Below are 8,396 nucleotides of genomic sequence, written 5' to 3'. Positions count from 1 at the left end.
ACTTGGACACTTTTCAACCAATCCTATTCATCTCCAGCACTAAACCAGTGTCTACATATGTGAAAACGGCACATTTCTATCAGGGGCAGTCGCCATACCCTAGCTCAAGGCCAAAAATGTAAAGTAAGCAACAACAAAGTAGGTTAAAATAATTCCAATCCTGATTAAAATGCCTTTAGGACCATGCAAAGCATCACTCGGAGAGCAGCTGTCAGCCTCCAGCCTTTTTTCTCACTTTTAGAAATTGGAGACCGTGCCAGTTTGTTTTGCAAGTCAGCCATTTAGGCAGTGCGCAAATTGCTTTGAATTTGATGTCTCCATTTGAACTTGTAAACCTTGTAATCTGATAGCCAGGGGTTAATTGAATTGGGAGTAGGGCAATGTTCCCTCTTTGTTTCGGTACTGAGCAAATTTAAGGTCGGCTGAGCACAAACCTGAACGTTGTGAAAATGATGTGCAACTTCCAGCAGACTTTTACTGAGAACACTGAGGCTGTACCCTCTAAGGTACAGTTTTAACAATGGCCAAGTAGGCTACTGTGGCTATTTGATCATAATGTAGGCCTACCAGTGGCATACCATCAAAAACAATTGAGAAAATGCATCCTAAAACATTTTGACATGAAAATAGCTGTAATATCATTCAGCCTACAGTAGCAGCTAATGTGTGGTGCTCAATGTAGGCCTACATTCCATGAGACTTTTGGAAAAAAACATGCAGGGCTTGACATTAACCTGTTTTCACTTCTTCTTCAGACAAGGAGATGACTGAAAATGTTGTGTTTGATGCAAGAAACCACTTTACAAAATAAAATGCATTATTATTCCCATACCATTATTACAAAAAAATCGGACAAATTATGCTACCCTCTGCCTATTGTCTACTTAGCTTAATCAAGCATGTCTCAAAATGCAACACTGCCCCTTTAAGACAAAAGACTGTCTTTTCAAAGATGTCTAGAGATCTTTTGATCTTTGAGATCAGTTTTCTGCTCTTGTAGGAAGCAATCACTCCCCTATTGCATTTGCACAAGCCGGGGAAACATTTGCACAAGCTGCCCCCTTGTTGGCTACTATGTTGCAATATCTACAGTCGAAGTCGGAAGTTTACGTACACCTTAGCCAAATACATAGAAACTCAGTTTTTCACAATTCCTGACATTCATTCCTAGTAACAATTCCCTGTCTTAAGTCAGTTAGGATCACCACTTTATTTTAAGAATGTGAAATGTCAGAATAATAGTGGAGAGAATGATTTATTTCAGCTTTTATTTATTTCATCACATGCCCAGTGGGTCAGAAGTTTACATACTCAATTAGTATTTGGTAGCATTGCCTTTTAAATTGTTTAACTTGGGTCAAATATTTTGGGTAGCTATCCACAAGCTTCCCACAATAAGTTGGGTGAATTTTGGCCCATTCTTCCTGCCAGAGCTGGTGTAACAGAGTCAGGTTTGTAGGCCTCCTTGCTCGCACACGCTTTTTCAGTTCTGCCCACAAATCTTCTATGGGATTGAGGTCAGGGCTTTGTGATGGCCACTCTAATACCGTGACTTTGTTGTCCTTACGCCATTTTGCCACAACTTTGGAAGTATGCTTGGGGTTCATTGTCCATTTGAAAGACCCATTTGCAACCAAGCTTTAACTTCCTGACTGATGTCTTGAGATGTTGCTTCAATATATCCACATAATTTTCCTTCCTCATGTAGCCATCTATTTTGTGAAGTGCACCGGCCCTCCTGCAGCAAAGCACCCCCACAACATGATGTTGCCACCCCCGTGCTTCACGGTTGTAAAGGTGTTCTTCGGCTTGCAAGCCTCCCCCTTTTTACTCCAAACAAAACAATGGTCATTATGGCCAAACAGTTCTATTTTTGTTTCATCAGACCAGAGGATATTTCTCCAAAAAGTACTATCTTTGTCCCCATGTGCAGTTGCAAACCTTAGTCTGGCTTTTTTATGGCGGTTTTGGAGCAGTGGCTTCTTCATTGCTGAGTGGCCTTTCAGGTTATGTCGATATAGGACTCGTTTTACTGTGGATATAGATACTTTTGTACCTGTTTCCTCCAGCATCTTCACAAGGTCCTTTGCTGCTGTTCTGGGATTGATTTGCACTTTTCGCACCAAATTACGTTCATCTCTAGGAGACAGAACGCGTCTCCTTCCTGAGCGGTATGACGGCTGCGTGGCCCCATGGTGTTTATACTTACGTACTATTGTTTGTACAGATGAATGTGATAACTTCAGGCGTTTGGAAATTGCTCCCAAGAGTGAACCAGACCTGTGGAGGTCTACAATTGTTTTTCTGAGGTCTTGGCTGATTTCTTTTGTTTTTCCCATGATGTCAAACAAAGAGGCACTGAGATCGAAGGTAGGCCTTGAAATACATCCACAAATGCACCTCCAATTGACTCAAATGATGTCAATTAGCCTATCAGAAGCTTCTAAAGCCATGACATCATTTTCTGGAATTTTCCAAGCTGTTTAAAGGCACAGTCAACTTAGTGTATGTAAACTTCTGACCCACTGAAATTGTGATACAGTTAATTATAAGTGAAATAATCTGTCTGTAAACAATTATTTGTCATGCACAAAGTAGATGTCCTAACCGACTTGCCAAAACTATAGTTTGTTGACAAGACATTTGTGGAGTGGTTGAAAAATGAGTTTTAATGACTCCAACCTAAGTGTATGTAAACTTCCGACTTCAACTGTATATTGATTACAAGATTCTCCTTCTGACCTGCTAAGCCCTTCACCTCTCAGACCCTCTTCTCCCCTACCAACCTACACAAGCACTCCATTCCACCACAGAAGGCCACCTTGTCATCCCCAGGTCCAAGCTCCCTCTCTCCAGCCATCCATGACTCTGACTCCTTCAGTTCTTCCTAAAGCCCCACCCTTTTGACAAGGCCTACCCATAAGCGCCCCTCACATACATACATACATACATACATACATACATACATACATACATACAAGCAAAACAATACACTACAAAGACATTCCCCTCTGCACCATATTGATCACCATCTAACCCAAACCGTTACCCTACCCCTTACCCTAAATCGGGTTTGTATCCAAACCCCTACCCTCCCCATACACAGATACATCACACTCTTTCCCTTCTTTGAGCCCACAATTCTTTGTTCATGTTTTTGTTTAGTCTGCTGCTGTTTTGTTTGAAATGCACTGCAATGTCGAAAGAAAAACAAGTTTGAAGTGCTATGGAAAAATAGCTGGGAATTTTTTTATTTATTAATTCCTGGTGATTTTTTTTTTTTTTTTTTTTTTTAACAGAATGGACTTTATTTGTGGGTATAAAAAAAAAAGGTAAAATCACCAGGAATTCATAAAACAATTAGTTCCCAGCTATTCCCACAACTAAAAAACCTTTTAATATTTTTCAGCCCTGAATCGAACTCTGTGTGTACCCCCCTTCAGCCTGTAGAGGGGGGTACACACACTTTGTTGGCTATGTGTATTCCCCCCAATCTTTTAACTGTGTTTCACCCACACGTGTGTGTGTGTGTGTGTGGGGGGGGATGACTTTAGTTCTGGATTTTAAAAAATCTGTAAAATCACCAGGAATTCATCAAAAAATTTGTTCCCAGCTATTTCCACAACTAAAAACATATAATATTTTTCAACTTGAATTGAACTCTGGACATTGGATTTGTATGCTTCAAGACTAACATTTCACCACTCTCCATTGTGGATAAAGGATTATGATTTAAAAAAATATTAGGACAATTTATATTGGAAAATTTTGCCACTACAGCCGTTATCCTCGCAAGGGAGGGTGCACAAAGTATTGAAAACAGGGACCCGTGCCAATCATTTTCACACCTTTGTATCTTTTTGAGATATTGTTGTGTTACTTGTTAAACAAAATCTCTTTCTCTAAGCAATTGTATTAGTATAATATTCATAATTTGTTAACACAATACAAATACTGAGCTATATTGTATGCTATGTCATATTTTATGTTTTGTGTGTGAACCCGAGGACGAGTAGCAGCTGCATCAGAAAAAGCTAATGGGTATCCTAATAAATAAATATATGGATTTTGTGTGTTGTCCATCCCTGTGACCAAGGCGTTTGTTGTGTGTTATAGAGTGGTCCTACGAGTTTGGCCGTGCTGTATTGGCTGTGGTGTTTACCCTCTGTCTCATCTACATATTCACCATCCACAAACAGCTGGGACCCAAGATCATTGTTGAAAAAATTGTGAGGGCTTTCTAAGAAGAAAGAGAACACTGTGCACTGCAGTGTGTCTAAGTAATATACTTAGACATTGGGTTGTTGTATCTGTCTCATTATGGCGACTGTGAGAGCATAGACCGTGCCATTGACGCCATCTTCATTTTGAAGCGGTCAATTTTCTTCTACTACTTCTAAGAGTTGGCAAACAAACTGAAAGGGTGCCAAAAATTGTGGATAAATTAAGATGAATGACTCAAGCCATACACCATTGAAATTTTCAAGGTTCCTGTCTGTGTAAGTAGGTGTTCCCTCTCTCACGTGAGAATGCTTTCCCGCGAGAGCGAACTGCTGACTTTGGTCTACTTCTCTGGGGCACCGCCTCCGCGGGGTGGGGTAATAAGTAGGCCCCACCCGGTCAGATAAAATAAGGGAGAAGGATGTCTCGCTGTATCTGTCTCTAAGGGTTGCTTACAGCCACCTAGAGTGTGTTGTTTGAACAGGTATAAAGCCAATGTTTGCGAGTTACTGCCACCTGCAGTTATGAAAGTTATGCTCACGAGTATAATTAATTGGCTGATCTCTTCTGATGACCTGCATGGTCCAAGTGATCCTTCCTTAACCCATAGGAAGTCTCACCCAATTGACTACTTAACATTGGTGAAAGTCCTTAATGGCGCTGGCCATGCTGAAATGGGATTTTGGGCACTAGAGTCTATCTATATGGTCTAGATTGAAGTGCTGGTTTAGGCAGGAACAACTAGTATTCAAAGAAAAGTGTAAAAACTGCACACAAAAACTGTGATATTCCCGAATGTAATATTCTGTTCCCCTCCTGATTGGCAGATGAAAGACATCTTCTTTTTCCTCTTCTTCCTGGCGGTGTGGCTCATAGCCTACAGCGTAGCCAATTAGGAGCTGCTCTACTCCTACGACCTTCGTCCTTGTTGGATATTTATCAGAGTGTTCTACAGGCCATACCTCCACATATTTGGATAGATCCCCATAAACAAAATTGATGTTTTTTTAGGAATGTGGTTTGCATGTGTATGTAACATAGTATATTCTCACTTAGTGCATTCATTTTAAGATAGCTAACTGTAAATCACTCTCGATTAGAGAGTCTGGTAAAGGAAACTATTTGTATATACAGTACCAGTTAAAATTTGGACACCTACTCATTCAAGGGTTTTTCTTTATTTTTTATTATTTTCTACATTGTAGAACAATAGTGAAGACATCAAAACTATGAAATAACACATGGAATCATGTATGAACCAAAAAAGGGTTAAACAAATCATAATATATTTGAGATTCTTCAAAGTAGCAACCCTTTGCCTTGATGACAGCTTTACACACTCTTGGCATTCTCTCAACCAGCTTCACCTTGAATGCTTTTCCAACAGTCTTGAAGGAGTTCCCACATATGCTGTGCACTTGTGTGCTGCATTTCCTACACTCTGCGGTCCAACTCATCCCAAACCATCTCAATTGGGTTGAGGTCGGGTGATTGTGGAGGCCAGGTCATCTGATGCAGCATTCCATCACTCTCCTTCTTGGTCAAATAGCCGTTTACACAGCCTGGAGGTGTGTTGTGTCATTGTCCTTTTGAAAAATAAATGATAGTCCCACTAAACACAAACCAGATAGATGGCGTATCGCCGCAGAATGCTGTGGTAGACATGCTGGTTAAGTGTGCCTTGAATTCTAAATAAATCACAGACCGTGTCACCAGCAAAGCACCATCACATCTCCATGCTTCACGGTGGGAACCACACATGCAGAGATCATCCATTCACCTACTTGATTTGTTTAACACTTTTTTGGTTACTACATGATTCCATATGTGCTATTTCGTAGTTTGATGTCTTCACTATTATTCTACAATGTAGAAAATAGCAAAAATAAAGAAACTCTTGAATGAGTAGGTGTGTCGAACTTTGACTGTACTGTATTTCAATATCTTACATTGTCAATAGATATCGCTTTACTACCCCCTCCAGGTTTGGTGAATGGACCAACCAGACCCTCAAGACTGCCATTGGCAAGTCCCTTGATTGGTACCAGGAAGGGTGGGAGAACAACCTGAAAGTAATTATCTTTGCACACAACAGCAACATTCAGGCCTCCACTGAGTACGGACGGGAGCCGCAGCTGTTGACTGAGGTAAACAATGCAATTGTATATACAATTAATGCATATACTCTATAGTCTTTCAAATTTGTGATTGACTTAGTGTTGTTTTTTTAAAATTATGTTTTAATTATGTTTATTTAGAATACATTGTATGCTAACTGTTCAACTGGAGTTAGCATGCTAGAATCCCTGCTATTTATGACCAGACACGGTAAAAATGTAATTCCCACCACACGTCATTACCACCACATAATGAACTGTGATGGTAAGGACAGAATGTGGTGGTAATGACAAAATTTGTACTTACCTTAAGACCTGAAAAGAAAAACAAATTACATATATGATCATGGTTAAGTTGAAATTGAACAGTAATTTGCTAAATTACATGTGTTATGTTAGGATGATTGAGTGATTTTGATGTCTATTTATGTGACCTACTATGGTTATTACTGACTTTATTTATTTATTTTTTATGTTTCTATAAGATGCCCCCTAAATCAACCAAGGAGAGGACAAGGACATACAGTTGAAGTCGGAAGTTTACATACACCTTAGCCAAATACATTTCAACTCAGTGTTTCACAATTCCTGACATTTAATCCTAGTAAAAATTCCCTGTCTTAGGTCAGTTAGGATCACCACTTTATTTTAAGAAAGTGACATTTCAGAATAATAGTAGAGAGAATTATTTATTTCAGCTTTTATTTCTTTCATCACATTCCCAGTGGGTCAGAAGTTGACATACACTCAATTAGTATTTGGTAGTATTGCCTGGGTCAAACGTTTCGGGTAGCCTTCCACAAGCTTCCCACAATAAATTGGGTGAATTTTGGCCCATTCCTCCTGATAGACCTGGTGTAACTGAGTCAGGTTTGTAGGCCTCCTTGCTCGCACACGCTTTTTCAGTTCTGCACAAAACATTTCTGTAGGATTGAGGTCAGGGCTTTGTGATGGCCACTCCAATACCTTGACTTTGTTGTCCTTAATCCATTTTGCCACAACTTTGGATGTATGCTTGGGTTCATTGTCCATTTGAAAGACCCATTTGCAACCAAGCTTTAACTTCCTGACTGATGTCTTGAGATGTTGCTTCAATATATCCACATAATTTTCCTTCCTCATGTAGCCATCTATTTTGTGAAGTGCACCAGTCCCTCCTGCAGCAAAGCAACCCCACAACATGATGCTGCCACCCCCATGCTTCACGGTTGGGATGATGTTCTTTGACTTGCAAGCCTTCCCCTTTTTCCTCCAAGCATAACGATGGTCATTATGGCCAAACAGTTATATTTTTGTTTCATCAGACCAGAGGACATTTCTCAAAAGTACGATCCTTGTCCCCATGTGCAGTTGCAAACCGTAGTCTTGCTTTTTTATGGCAGTTTTAGAGCAGAGGCTTCTTCCTTGCTGAGCGGCCTTTCAGGTTATGTCGATATAGGACTCGTTTAACTATGGATATAGATACTTTTGTACCTGTTTCCTCCAGCATCTTCACAATGTCCTTTGCTGTTGTTCTGGGAATGATTTACACTTTTCGCACTAAAGTATGTTATCTCTAGGAAGACAGAACGCGTCTCCTTCCTGAGCGGTATGACGGCTGCGTGGTCCCATGGTGTTTATACTTGCGCACTATTGTTTGTACAGATGACGTGGTACCTTCAGGCATTTGGAAATTGCTCCCAAGGATGAACCAGACTTGTGGAGGTCTACAAAAACAATTCAGAGGTCTTGGCTGATTTCTTTAGATTTTCCTTTGATGTCAAGCAAAGAGCCCTTGAAATACATCCAAAGGTACACCTCCAATTGACTCAAATTATGTCAATTAGCCTATCAGAAGCTTCTAAAGCCATGACATCATTTCTGGAATTTTCCAAGCTGTTTAAAGGCACAGTCAATTTAGTGTATATTAACTTCTGACCCACTGGAATTATGATAAAGTAAATTATAGGTGAAATAATCTGTCTGTAAACAATTGTTGGAAAAATTACTTGTGTCATGTACAAAATAGACGTCCTAACCGACTTGCCAAAACTATAGTTTGTTAACAAGAAATGTGTA

The sequence above is a fragment of the Salvelinus namaycush genome, chromosome 8, assembly GCF_016432855.1.
Source record: "Salvelinus namaycush isolate Seneca chromosome 8, SaNama_1.0, whole genome shotgun sequence".
NCBI classification, from domain to species: Eukaryota; Metazoa; Chordata; class Actinopteri; order Salmoniformes; family Salmonidae; genus Salvelinus; species Salvelinus namaycush.
This window is presented reverse-complemented; position numbering follows the sequence as displayed.